Source organism: Corvus cornix, chromosome 11 (assembly GCF_000738735.6).
Source record: "Corvus cornix cornix isolate S_Up_H32 chromosome 11, ASM73873v5, whole genome shotgun sequence".
NCBI classification, from domain to species: Eukaryota; Metazoa; Chordata; class Aves; order Passeriformes; family Corvidae; genus Corvus; species Corvus cornix.
Window position 1 is genome coordinate 18,379,932 of NC_046341.1, and position 14,867 is coordinate 18,394,798.

The 14,867-nt window shown below is 47.8% G+C and overlaps 1 protein-coding gene across 1 annotated transcript in view; it reads right to left on the minus strand.

Moving 5' to 3' along the window:
- The window catches only part of CDH11 (cadherin 11), an 82,518-nt gene extending 68,906 nt beyond the window's left edge, over positions 1 to 13,612 (minus strand). Inside the window, exons 1-2 of the mRNA XM_039558180.1 lie at positions 13,508 to 13,612; positions 12,520 to 12,671 (exon numbers count right to left, since the gene is read on the minus strand). The gene's annotated coding sequence lies outside the window, so the exon portion shown is untranslated. The remainder of the gene's footprint in view (positions 1 to 12,519; positions 12,672 to 13,507) is intronic.
- Positions 13,613 to 14,867: the final 1,255 nt, after the last annotated feature.

Consider the following 14,867-nt stretch of genomic DNA (forward strand, 5'->3'; position numbering starts at 1 on the left):
AGAGACATCTCACTGCCTTCAGCAGCAGCCTCACACACAGGACTGGTGCAGATTGTGAATCAAACGCATCCAAAACCAGGGCAGCAGGCACAAGGAGAGCTCCTATGCAGAAATGACGTAGCACATAAACACACAACACACACACCAAGGCTGGCACTTACCAGAAGAAATTCTAGTATTTTATGTTTGCTCCATGAACAAGGAAAAAAGAGGGGTCAGGCCCACAGCTGAGAAGGAAAATTTGGCAGACCGAGGAAAGAGAATGCAAAAATAAAAAGAAAAGGGAAAGATACAAATTTCTCCTAGAAATAAAGCAACATTTAGTTCTGCGGGCTGATGATCCATTCTGGTGTCAGCACACGTTTCTCTGCTACGGTTGGGGTTTTAAAAATGCCAATCCATTTTCGCTTCATTAATTGTGAACTATCTCTGCCGCCGCCGCTGTGAGAGGCACAGGGAGCGCTCGGGACTGAGCTCTGCTCCCTCAGCCACGAGCATCCCTCCCCTCCCGGCATTTATCCCGGCTTTTGGCCGGGATGCTGCGGGAGCCGCCTCCCCCGCACAAGGGTGCCCAGTCTAATTGCACCGTGCTAATTAGAATCTCAAAGCGTGACGTGGTCAGAGAGCCACTCAGAGCTTGGCAAAGAGAGATTTGCAACCCAAAATGAGAGACATCGCCGGAAACTGAGAAACAGGGAAAAACTACGGCAACTAAGTGACTGTACAGGAGCAGGAGCTGAGCATTTCAGCATGGGACAGATGTTTTCTTACATAAAACAGACACAAAGAATCACAGTGGTAAATACTTCACCCCACAGGAATCATCTTAATTTCCAGCTCACAAAGACCTTAGAAAACTCAGTCTCTCCACATTAGCTTTTGCTCGAATTCTTTGACTTCCCACTTCTTTGTTTTCAGGAACAGGCTCTCTTTGATGTTGGAATATTAGAAGGAGTGAAACAATAAATTTCCCATATTCTAATATCCAGGCATCCCGAGCTTGTTCAAGGACCCCTTGATTCATGAAGGCAAATAATTAAATTACCTGAGCTTTGATCAAGGAGTTGCTGCAGTCCCTTTTTGATGTCGAGTGTGGCTGTTTGAAGTTCCACACAGATAACTGGCCCACGTGGGGTTTAACCCTTCGGGTAGCAGACTTCAGGCAGCGTTCTGGCATTCCAAAGTGAGCCCCACAGCATCATTTGGGAATGCTGCTCCAGTAGGAGCACAGTAGGCACAGTATGTCCAGGAGATCCCTGTACCACACGCTTGATGGCATGCTCATTGAAAGGCTGAACCTCTCTCTTTTAAACAAGCTGAAATTATTTCCCAGTCTAGTCAACTTGTCTTAATATTAATTTTTGGGAGCTGCTCTTTAGATGGCACGACACTGAGAGATAACAATGCTGCTGAGAAGAAAAGGGGTTTGCCTTGGCAATGCAGGAGTTTTCATCACGTTCATGCTTCCCAACTATTTCCCCCAAAAGAAAAGTGAGTGGGCACAGACTCCTCTAGTCAGGTGAAACAACACTCCTCAAATAGGAAAACCAAGTAGATTTAAGCCTTCCCTCTCCTCAATGCAAGAACCTGGATGAAATCATCTGGGCCGTGACCAAGTCAAAGCCCTGATCATGCTGGCTGCACAAAAACAGAAACTAAAGTCAATGCAGACGCTGTGCTCTCAGCTGATTTGCCATTCTGACTATGATTACTGAGAGAATTCCTCTCCATAAATGAGGAATTAGGCTCCTCTTCATTCATTCTAAGATTCTTTCGGGACATGAGGAGGTTACTAAAAGGACATAATTAGAAGGCATAATTAGTGTATAGCGATCTCTCACTCAGTTCCCTACACAGCTCCAACAACACAGCTATGGATACATCCCTAATTTTAGCAGCTGTTCCATGGATTATGGAAATGACCTCACCAGACTACTCAGATGTGGCAAAAACAGTTCTGCAACAGGACTTTTTCTGGTCCCATTCACAGCAGAAAGGCATCTGTCCTTCACAGTACAGTTGTGGAAAGGATCCCTGTCATGCAGAGTGACATCTCAATTCACAGGGATACAGGCTGCAAAAAGCATAATGAACATGCCTGCCTTCCCCTAGATAACAGGCAAATTATTTGGGGGCATGAGGATGTAGATGGAAAGCCAAGTATTTACGTGTAAAATGCTTGATAAATTATTAGAAATTTGGGATGTTTCTGATTTGTGGGAAAATAAAACTTGGGGCCTTCTGCAAAGCCCAGAGGGGAAATGTGCATAATGAATTGGTAAGAATGAGAAAAGAAGTCAATGTAGACACAATTTTATGCGTTTTTCATAGAGCCAGAGGAGCAGCACATATAACTAACATGTGAAATGGGAAACCTTCCTCCTTGAGCAAACACTCCTGGTAACACCAGTGAACAGCGTTAAAGGAGGAGCTGCTGGTCTCAAATTCAACAAGCAATTAGCATTCATTAACTCAGAGTAATAAAATGCCCAAGGCACTTACGGGTTAAATATAGCCTACTTTAAAGCACATGGAAACAGTTAAAACACAAGCTTTACTCCAGTTTATTTTGAATGGTTTCATTTCTAGTAAAAATGGATGTGATTTCCAGATGGGAGATACCTCTAGGCAAAAACATTCTCCTTCTCCCCTCCAGTAGGCAAAATGATCAAATGGCAATGGAAAAGTCTTTTGTACACATGATTAATTTCATTTACATTATTTTCTTAAAAAGTATCAATGACCTTCTGTAAATTTTTTGGGGAAAAAAAAGTCAATAGAAGTTAAAAGTCCCGAGTTTTGTTGGCTCTCCTATGATGTACAACTTCCAAGAAATTACTTGCTGGTCACTCATTTTTGAAGGGGAATACCATAAAGGCTGAGCTGTTCCCCAGACTGTTTGTGGGGACAGTCAGGAGCAGGATTTCACAGCTCTGTGACCAAAATACAGAATGCACCCAGTCCGTCACTGGTGGGAGACGTGCACAGTCTGGTCAGAGCCCTCAGGATCCCAGGAAGGCAGAAATTCCAGGAACACTCTCCCTGACATCCAGCTCATAAAAAAAAACCAAAAAACCAAGGTCACAGCAATGAGCATCTGTCAAATCTTGGTAAATCTCAGAGCTGGCACTTCCTCTGCCGACTTGGTTATTTCAGCCCAACTAATTTCGTGTTGAACTTGATTGGATAATTAAGCAAATATCAGTGTAATTTCATCCATCTGATGGTGCATTGAGAGCATTCCTGACTCTGGTAGGACCAAAACCTGGCTTAGTCCTGGGATGCACAACTCCACCTAAATTCAGACACAAAATCAGTGTAACAACCGAAACTCCTTGAAATGCCATATCAAGGGCACAGATCAACAATCCCAATGTCAGTGAATAACCCCATGGACTCCAGCACAATTTCTCTGGTTTAGATCAGGTTCACCAGTCTGAATTTAACCAGCAAAGTGCAAACATCAGATAAACAATTTAAACTCATCTGCTCATAAAAATTATTTAAAGAGACTACTAACAACAATAACAAAGTTCTGAGCATGCATTGACAAAGGTGGACATTACCCATGCCTTCGAAAAGTACAAATCCACACTGAAGGGCACAATAAGGTGGAAATCTATGTCAAGTGCATGCCATGAGGAAAAAAATTAGCAATTTGACTTTTGACTTTTGATTTTCCTCATGTGTTTTGACTGCTCCTTTAAAGCCCAAGCCAGCAGCCAGTTGGTAATTTGTGATGCTCCAGAATGACAGCACATCACTGCAGCCTGGAGTAAATCCTCATGCTACATTTTCCATGGAGTTCATCATGCCCTATTTCCATGTGACAGATGCATATTGCACATATCTAGTAAGGCAGCAGGGCTGGTTCCCATTTCCTCTCTCATGAGGGTGTTTAAGTATTTCTCAGATCACACTCTGTTGCCTCGTTTGAATGTGGAGTTTTATTTTCTTATGAAGTAAATAATTATTGAAGTCATTGAATGTACTGGGAACTAATTTTAGCTGCTCCCAGCACTTTGACATATACTGAGACAAACACACAGAAAAATGAGGTTTTGCTGTTGGATCCAAGAACTGAAATAATGTCAGCGGAAGGTCACTGGACATCAGCTCCAAGCTTGTTGTGAAGGGGTGTGATTGCCCTGCAGGCTGGGCATGGAAACCTCACTTAATTCAGGGAGTAGGAAGAGCCAGAGGAGAAGGCAAACGTTGGATAAGCCTGAGCCAAGGAAGCCGAGAAGAATGCCTCCACTTTTGGACACAAGTGGAGATGGCTGAGTAAAGGAGAAATATGAAAATAAAAAAGAAAGGTCAAAGAGGCCTCTGTACCTGCTAAAGGTGATGTTGTAAGAGGGCAAAGTTTGCATTGAAAAGTGGAAAATTCTGGAGGTGAAATGTTCACTGAATATTAGATTTGGAGCTGCAGAGGGAGAGCAGGATCTAATAAAGTGGGGGCCAAGGAATCGCATCCACATATCAGCAAGTTCAGTGAACTCCAGCTGAAGGTGCAGGAACCTGAGAGACCCCAAACCAAGCCCAGGAGCACAGGCAGGACTCCAAGGGCACAGAGACATCAGCCTTAACTATTGAACATGGTTCATTGTGACCCAGGTCATGCAGGTGCCCCAATTAGCTCTGAATTCCCCAAATCAGCTTTGTTTGTCCAGGACTGTGGCCTGCAGCACAGGATTGGGAAGCTCTGAGGAGCGGATCAGCTAAAACCAGTTTCACCTACAGGGCCAAAGCACCAGAGAAAACCAAAGATCTCTAAGAGGATTTGTAACTCAATACTTGAAACACGAACATAATGAATTTATGAACATAATTTTTCATATAAATATTGCAAAATTTACGATTTTCAGGACAGAAAGAGCAATTATGACCATCCTGTCTGACCTATAGCCACATGTATTCCTACCCAATCAGCCCTTTTGTATGTAAATGACAAATTGTTTGCATGCAAATGCCACTGCCTGCTCTGTTTTCTTCTGGCTTTAGAAAAAGAAATGCTATGGAAATTGCCACCGTGCTAAAAAGAATTGAAATGCATACTAATCAGCCATATTCTCCCAGCTATACCAGCTATAATTGGAACAGTAACAAATAAAAAGGCAACAATCAGCAGTGGACAAAATTTTCTCTTTGGATCAGAGCCTCAAGTAAAATTATTATTCAGCTGCTTTTCAAAATTTTGGAACCTCTTACGTCTGGAGAAATTGGGTTTGAAACTGTGAATGAACAGTGACTTTTCACTAATGTGAAATATTGAAGATCCTCTCTGGAATTTCAGTTGCAAGAAAAATATGCTGAAAGAGAATGGAAAGGAGCCATTATCATAAAAAATATCTGTTCTCTGTGTGCACTGGATAAATGTTTGACTGATTCTCAGTTCCACCAGGCTGCTGATCCCTGTGGCTCATGCAATATGAAATGGGAGGGTTTGATCAGTGCTCTGTACCTGCTGAGTTAACCCAGCAGCACTCAGCTGCTCTGATACTGCTCCTTCCAGGAAAACAGCTCACAGTCATTCCTGCCTGGCCAGGCAGTGCCCTGAGAGGAAGAAATGCCCTAAGACCTTGTCTTCAATGGCCAGCTACCATTCTCACCTCAGCTGAGTGATGCTGAGAAATATTTAACTGCACCAGTGTGTGGTCAGGTCTCTGAAGGGAGCACTGCTCTGGAGAGGATGAGATTGAACCCTGGAGTTGAATCCCAACACTTCAACTGTTTTTTCCATTTCTAATGGGACCATTCTTAACTTCTAAATGCCATTCAAAGTCCTGTATTTATCTCAGGATCTCTCTTTATCAAATTAAACTATGTCCAAAAAATAGGGATAAATTTTTGAATGTCCTTTCCCTTGAACAATATAAAGGTTGCAAGCCTTACTTGTTGCTTCCATCAAAGTTTTCCAGTCACTTCTATAAATGAGTGTACAAAGTGCACATAAGATGCAGGCAGGTCTGTGACTAAAGGTCTGGGAATCCTTGTTTGGGGGCTGGCATGGTTACAGATATTTTACTTGGGCAATGAAAATACATTTATTTTTGGTTCAAATCCCAGCCAGCTTTGCACAAGCTCTATTTCTTTTGCTTGCCTTGCAATGTCTATACGCACACCCAAAAAAAATAAAAACTTAGTTGATAAAAGATGAAAGGAGTAACTGAGTTACTCATTCAGCAGCCAAGATCTGTGAGATAATTACTTTAAATCAAGAAGGGACAGACCATTTAAATTTATGACTTAATGCCGACACATGCATGTATTAATAAAACAGTTAGCATTAATGGAAATAGGGTTTGGTCTCCTGATTCCAATAGAGCTATCATTTCTGCTTTCCACTGAACTAATGACTTAGCCTTGGCAGAATGATATGTATGCATGTATTTAACTATTTAACTTAACCACTGAGACCAATTAATGTGTTTCTGAAGTTTGATTTTATTTAAAAGTATATATCAGCAGCCTCGCTGGGATCAAAATTATGTTGAACCAGAGTTTATATGGCAGCAGTTTAACCTTAAGTGTAACTCTCTCACTTGGAATATCTGATGTGGAAGGAAGAGCACTAAAATGTGGCGCAGAAGAAGCAGCCCTTCAATGGGATTGGCACAGAGTTAAGGAAGTTTTGAGCTTCCCAGGCCAGCACAGACTGTGTGATTAGGGGCTCACGTGGGAGGCAATGGGGCTGTGAGAGGGCACGGCACAGATTTACTGTTTGTCCTGGTTTGGAGGACAGGATCCAGGAACAAACCTGTGCACAGCTGACCCAGCCAGACTGAGTTCAGGCTGGGCTTGCTCATGGGGCACGAAAACCTGCACCAGTTGCACCATACAAGGATAGGGGAGTTAAATGCTCGGTGCTGTGCAGCTCGCAAACACAAAACCTGTGTGTTTTCAAGGGTTATTGAATCAAATTCCTCCTGCTCATCTCTCCAGCATTCCCCTGCACGGGCCAATGTCCTCACAGCAGCACTGGGGGCTCATGGCAGCGGTGTCAGTCTGCACCAACACAATTTAATGAAACCTTAACTGTAATTGCTGTCTAGATAGGCATTTCCTGCAGCTGAAATCCACATATCAAAGTCCTGTTCAATTTTGTCAGCATTATAATACTCCATGATCCACAATTTCTGTTGGTTTACCTATAATGTGGATACAGTCTACCTGTTGATGAACTATTAAATCATCATCGTAATAATGAATTCTATTTGGGAACCTCTTGCTGCACTGTTCACCAATCACTCTGGAAAATCCTGGCTCCTCTTTTGCATTCAGTTACTTGGTCCTTTTCTTTTAATCCATTTACATTGATTTCTACCACTCTAACTCTGCCTGCCATTGCATTCCAATTAAGAATTCTGATGAACTCTTGCTGATTCAGAAGGGAGAGGGCTCTCACTCATTGCCAGACTTTGGAGGAAAAAAAAAAACAACCAACCAACCACACACACAAAAACCCCTTAGAATTTGCTTAAGCCAGCACTTTAAAACCGAGGAGCTAAATCATGGCTCGTGGGGCCGGCAGAGCTCAGCGGGACGGGGATGCCTGGGAGCCACCGCGCCACCCAAGCTGCTGTGGAAGGAGCTCCGGTGCCCCTGTGAGGCAAAATGAGCCTTAATGTCACCTTCCCCCTGGGCACGGCTCAGCAGCACGGCTGCCGGCTGCCGGCTCCAGATCCTCGTCTCTGAACTCCTGCTGGCTCGAAAGGCGCCGCTAAAGTCCCTGCTAATGTCCCAGCCCTGCGGAATCTTCTCGGGAGGGCCTTGAGCAGCACTGGCAGCCCGAAGTTTTCCTCCCAGCCCGAGCACAGGGAGCAGCTGAAGGGATGTTCCCTGCCCTGCAGCACAGAGGATGGACACTGACAGGTCTCCTGTGCCCACTTGTTTCCCTGTGCAGGAGCCACTGACACTCTCGCCAAGGGTTGCTCCTCTACAATAATTCTTAATTAATATCCTCTCTCAGGCCATTGACAGAAAATTGTACAGCTATCATGGCACTGTGTTGCCTGGGTTTGGCATCAGTTGTAGGCAAGAACTTGGGTTAGGTGCATGAATGAACTTCTCTGGCTGCACACAGCGGATGTTCTGCAATATTGTAGAGTTCTCCACTTTGTTATTTATGGTCTATTCTTTTCATACACAGGAATGTGGTTGGTCTGAGTCAAATCAAAGATCCAGTCTGTCGGAACACTCCCAGAGAGGATGTCTTGAAGAGTGTCAGAAGAAGGCAGGTGGAATAAGCCTCTTTCTATGCCTGCAACCGTTTCACATCTGTACAGTCATGCATGTCCTTGCTGGTGAGTGTCCAGCTTGGATGGGCTTTGGAGCAGCCTGGGATAGTGGAAGGTGTCCCTGACCATGGCAGGGGGTGGAAGGAAATGAGCTTTAAGGTCCCTTCCAACCCACACCATTCTGTGGCTCTCTGATTTCCAATCATGGGTAGTGACAACATCTTTTGTATTCCAAGGTGCTGCAGGATATATGGAAGTGATTTGGACCAATCTGCTTTATTCAGTCCTTCAGCTGTAGGCTCCACTGATCTGGATGTGTACAGATTGAACTAGTCCAATTTGGCCTAATATGTCTTTTTTTTTTTCCTCCTATCAAGGGTGTCTTTACAAGATCTCTCTAACCCGATAACATCTCTGAAAGAAATAAATTTTATTTTGTTGTATCTTTTTTTTCCGCCTCTCTACTCTTGGCATGGCATGAACCGGCACTGCCTTAGAGAAGGGACGAAAGAGAGAGCAAAACCCTTCCAAGAGGGGGGTTATTCCACACCCAGCCTCCAGCTGTGGAGTCAGCTTGTCTGCAGACAAGCCTGACTTCCAGCATCCCAAAACTCCTCCGCCAGAGCCAAGACGGTGCCGTGCCACTGCAGGTGAGGCGATGCAGCGGCTGGAGGGCTGCTAAACCCCGGGCAGCGCGGAGCGTGATCCCGGCGCGGCGGGTCCGGCCCCGCATCCCGCGGGATGCTCCCGGTGCAGGGAACAGAGCCGGGAACGGCTCCGGGAGCAGCGCGGCGGGTCCGGCCCCGCATCCCGCGGGATGCTCCCGGTGCGGGGAACAGAGCCGGGAACGGCTCCGGGAGCAGCGCGGCGGGTCCGGCCCCGCATCCCGCGGGATGCTCCCGGTGCGGGGAACAGAGCCGGGAACGGCTCCGGGAGCAGCGCGGCGGGTCCGGCCCCGCATCCCGCGGGATGCTCCCGGTGCGGGGAACAGAGCCGGGAACGGCTCCGGGAGCAGCGCGGCGGGTCCGGCCCCGCATCCCGCGGGATGCTCCCGGTGCGGGAAGGGCGCCGGGAACACGCGGGCCAGCACTGCCCTCTGCTGCTCGCCCGCGGCGCCGCAGCCCGGCCGCCGCCAGCCCCGCGCCCCTCGGAGCAGCCACAGGGATCCAAGCCCTCCCTCACCCGCGGATAATGCACCCAACGGAGCGATTCGCTCACAGCCTAAGAGCCCTCAGCATCAAAGCCCCACACAGGACTGCTACATTTCCTCCTAAAATACTATAAAAGAGTTTTACTCCATGTCCAGCATGTATCAAACCGGACAGCTACAGTGCTCCTCGACCGGTAAGAGATAACGTATCTGACGTAAAAAGACATAGATGACATAAAATGGCCATAAAGTCCTCTTAATTCACCCAGGCAAAGCGCCCGACCCAGTCTCCATTTAAATCAATGGCCATCTTGTCATTTCTGTCCCCAAGCCTTGGGCTGGCCCCAACAAAGGAACAATGAAGGCTGAAGTGCCATTAAAAACATAAAAATGGGTATGGCATAAGAAATTATAGACAGATTCTAGCTGAAAATGCTGGTAGAGGAGCTCACACACACACACACACACAAAGTCCAGGAAGTATGTTGCTAAACTGTTTCAAATTAATTGATTCCAGATGAGACCTCTGCTTCTCACACGCTGAAGATATTTCACTAAACATCCAGCTCACAAAATGGATTCAAAATTCAGTTAGGGGGTTCACCAAAAAGAAGAGATGCTAGTTTTAGGTGTGAGATGACTTGAAATGTCTGTGATGTCTGAGCTAGAAATAGCTTCTATTGTGGAATTCTCATCACTAAAAGGTTTGTTTGTCAAGTTGTCCTGTTACGTTACACAGAAAATAAGAATGCTAGTCTCAGTCTACTGTAACTCTGAACTTCACATATGTTCCTTACACTAAATTAAATATGTCAGATGTTGTCAGAATAGCATATTAATTGAAGCTGAAATCACATGATATACTCTAAAGCATTTTATCAGATAAATCACAGAAATCACTCCAATCTTTGCAGTTTCCCCATATTGTTATGCAGAAGAAAAATTAATTTAGCTGTCCTATCTCTCAATCAACCATTTTCAATCAACATATTTTCCTCTGAAACTGCTGCTGATAAATTGCAATGACTTATCTCATCCCTTTGCATGTCCTATTGTGGCAGAGTTTCTGCTAATGAAGTAATCTAGTTCCTACTGATTTTTTTGGACAGGCAACACTTGTAATTGTAGCAAAGTTAAAGCTGATGTGGAGAAGCCTATAAATAGCATTCTCTGTTCATGCTCATTCTCTGATGTGCAAGGCTGAAGTAAAATAAATAAATAAATAAATAAAAATCCTATTTCAGGGCCTAAGAGCAAGAGCCTGCCAAAGAAGGATGTCCTTTAGGTAAAATTTTCCTAAGGAATTTCCAATTCTTTTACTGAAGATCTTGTTCTTAGTTCTGTAACTTTATTTTGTTCTTCTGCAAGAGGCAGGAGAACTGCTTTTGAACTACAGCCAGGAACTTCTGTTTTCTAGAGCATAGACTTTTCCAGACTCAGAAATGTGCTGCAAGAATGCCTTGTGTGTTAAGGCATGAAGTCAAACCAGATCTTGTGCTGCCAATTTCCCCCCTGCTCTCGCTGCCCCTCTCCCAGCCACACGAACTGTGCAGCTCTGCCATGGATCTGCTGCTCCTGAGCAAACATCTGCAGTTCCACTGCCATGGACTCGCACATATCTCCGCTTATAAAATCAGTCCAAGGACCGAGCACAAGCATCGATTTGTGTTCCAAACCTCAGCAGACAGACCTGGCTGAGGCAGATGTCAGATTAATTATTGCAGGACTTCTACACTGAAAGGCAATTTATTCATTGGGATCTGTTAGCCAGCACGGAAAAAGAGAACAAAGTATTTACCTGGAGAATCACACAGACTTTGGAAACATTGAGGCAGACGGAAGAGCAAGGGAGGGGGAAAAGAGATGGACAGCCAGCAGTGCCTGAGTGCGTGCTTCCCTGCTCCTGAGCCTGGCTGTGCCTCTCGTATTCAACAGTTCCATTATTAAATAATTCAAAACATTTAATTTCTTAATAGAGAGGCACGGAGTCTGTAAAAAGCTTATCGTATCACCATCACAAATCAACAGGAAGAAAGTCTTTCCCAGGGAGTTGCTAGTAACTGGAACGTGAAAAAGAAATGAGCATTCTCCTCATAAAGGGCCAATTTCTGAATTAGTGACCTCATTTGCTAAAGAGGTTCCTTTGTCACAGATATCTGGGTAGGTAAATACAGTGTTACACAGCCACTCTGTCCTTTGTAGCAGCGGTACAAAGCAGCTCTCCCAGCATATACTGGTACTCTCCTCACCAAATGAATATTTAAAAGAGTAGACAATAAAGGGGGACTTCTATAGGAGGTGAAGGCATTTGTATCATGATGTCAGACTGCTATATGTGCTCCCGAAGGGCTGCACAGGAAGCACTTTTATTCTAAACTTAATGGTATTTATGGGGACCCGCAGCCTGATCTATTTTACCTTCCTTGGGGATGTGCTTATGCATGCATCACCCAGGAGTCTAATGCTTTTTGGACTAGCCCGTGCTAGAGACAGATACCATTTTGGTACCTTGTGAATAGTAATGCGTTTGAAAGCCAGCAAAATAATTAAATAAATAAATATAGGAGGGGGGAAAGGGTATGAATCAAAGTCCTTCCCTTTTTCATTCTGGCTAGAGTAGTCTTCGTTTCATGCACTCCTAATTCCTGCATATCCATTTCGTGCCTGGGAGCTACGGCGCAAGTAAAAGATTTTCAGTTCGGGGCTTTCGGCATCTGCTTCTCCAGAGGAACATTTTAAAACGACCAAACGCTCGCCCTCCCCCTCCCCGCCCCCGAGCAAGAACGGAAGGGAGAAAAAAAAAATAAAAAGAATAAAAAGCAGCGTCTGCCAGAGCGTTTTCCTTCTCCCTCCGGAGAGCCGAGCGCGCCCCGGGGCCCCGCGGCCGCCGCAGCGCCCGCATCGCGCCCGGCCCCGCTCGGCTCCGCTCCGCACACCTGCCCGGCCCCGCTGCCGCCAACTTCGGGGAGCCCCGCGAGCATCCCCCTTTCGGCACCCCCTTTCCGAGCCGCCCAGCCGCTCGGCCCCCGCCGCTCGCCTTCCCTTCGCGGTCCCTCTCCCCTTGCGGGGCTCGCAGCGCTCCCCGCACCGCGCTGCCCCCGCCGGGCTCCCCCGGCTCCCCCCGCTCACCTGCGGGTCCGGCGGGGCTGGCGGCGTCCCTTGGCCGCCTGCGGAGGAGGGAGACGAGGCAAGTCCCATTCACAAGTGGCCGCGGAGCGGGCACGGCAGCATCTTCAGCCTATTACACTCCAGCGGCAGCGGCTGCTGAATGAGGCTCCGAGCTAGTGGCAGGAATTAGAAAGAGGGAGGGAGGGAGGGGAAAGGGAGAGGGAGGGAGAGGGAGCAAGGGGAGTGAAGCAAGATTAGAGGAAGGGAAAAGCTGGAGGCTGTTGCTTCGTCTCGATTTTCGTCTCCCTTCCCCCCAGCCCAGGGGAGCGCAGCCCCCCGGCCCTGCCCTCCCGCAGGGCCCCGCTCCTGGCGCTCCGCTGATGCCCGCGGGGAGAAGTTGGGGCTGGAGGGGCGAAACGAGAGAGGGAAGGAGCCCAGGGCAGCGTCCCTGTGCCCGGGCAGGGGCGGGGTGTCCCCTCCCCACGAGTCGTTCTGCACCCTCGCAGTCACGCAGGCACCCACGGGCACGGCTGCGAGGGGGCCGGGGACCCACATCCTGCGGCGCTGGTGCCCTGTCCCTGTCTGTCCCTTCCCTGTCGCCTCTCTCCGGGCTGCCCAGGACCACCCCACGGCGCCGCGGGTGGGCTGAGGCCACGCCAGAGCCCCGCGGCCGCCGGAGACCCGCGCGTGGGGCTCCCCCCGCCCCACGGCACCGACACCGGGCTGGGCTGGGCGGCACGGACAGCGCCAGCATTTTATACTCAATCCAGTCATGTTTCCTGTCAGGAGCAGACATTTGTCCAACAATAAAAAAAAAGGGGGAAAAAAAAGGGAAAAAAAAAAAAAAAAAGACGAAGTTCCTCAAGCATTTCTGGATGTGGAAAAATCTTGGTCTCATACAGCTCACAGCCAGAGGCCAGGTCAGGCCTGGAGGTGGAGGGGGGACTCTTTCCTTCTCCACCACGCCTGCCCCAGGGGCTGCCCGTCTCCCACTCGCCGTTCTTCTCACCTGCAGTGATTCCCAGCAGTGGCGGAGCTCCGTGAACGCAGGGAGGAGTACCCTGAGCCCGTGCACCCATCCACACCAAGAGGCAGCACGCAGCCCCCTCACAGCCACGCAGGCACAGGTGAGCCTGCAATTCCCCTCTCACCCATCAGCATCCATCGTGCCCCAGCCCCTGTGAGCACAGCCAGTGCCATCTGTGTGGCCGTGGAGCAGAGCAAGGAAGGATGCAACACGTGGCCCCCTCAGAATAAGGATTGCATTCACTGCTGGAATAAACCTGGTACCTCTTTGTGAAGATATTCTGCCCATCCTCGGGCAACCCATCCCTCTCTGCTCATTCCCCAGGCCCCAAGGCAGCACTGGTGCTGCTCTGGGACCACACCACTCGGCCCTGGAGAACAAGGCTTTTATATTCTGTAGTTAATTAGCTCTGCCAATAACTCCAGGCAAAGGATAAAAAAAAAAAAAAAAGAATTGGCACAAAAGCTGCCACTATACAAACAAGGAATTTGGAAGGAGGAAAGCTGACAAACAATGCATCCTTAGGAGGCCGGGGGACGCTGAACGTAGCACAGTGGAACACTAAGTCACGGAATTGTTTAGGTTGGAAAAGCCCTGTAAGATCATCAAGTCCAAGCGTTCTCCCAGCACTGCCAAATCCACCACTAAACCATGTCCCCAAGTGCCACATCTACATGTCTTTGAGTGGTTGAGTCACCACTTCCCTGGACAGGCCCTTGACAACCCTTTCAGAGAAGAAATTTTCTCTAATAGCCGATCTACACCTCCCCTGGTGCAGCCTGAGGCCATTTTCCCTTGTCCTGTTTCTTGTTCCTTGGGAGCAGAGTCTGACCCTCACCTGGCTGTGACCTCCTGTCAGGGAATTGTAGAGAGCTCTAAGGAGAGAGAGCCTCCCTTTCTCCAGGCTAAATAACCCCAATCCTGCCCCATGCCAGCCCCAGGCAAACAGCAGGAGCCTTCTGGCTGCAAAGCTGGGGCTTGGAGAATTAAGGATAAAAATTGCCTCAGAGAGTGGCTGGGAGTTGACATTTCAGTTCAGAAAGGCCCAGGGACAGGCCTGGGTGTGCCATGAGGATGTGGGGCAGTGACTGGAGCACGGACACAGCCCCAGGGCCACACCTGGGGACCCGGGTGGCTGAACAGGGTGAGAAACCAGGGCAGGGGCTGTGGTTGGGACAGCCAGGAACAAACCTGGAAACACCCCAGGGACTGAGCTGAAAGCATGAGGTAACAGCACAGCAGACTAATTAGTACTGAAGTACTAAAGGGCTTCATTTTGATAGCAATAGGGCTGTGGGACTGGTGGTTTAGGATTTGGTTTTGAGAGACAATTCAAGGAACA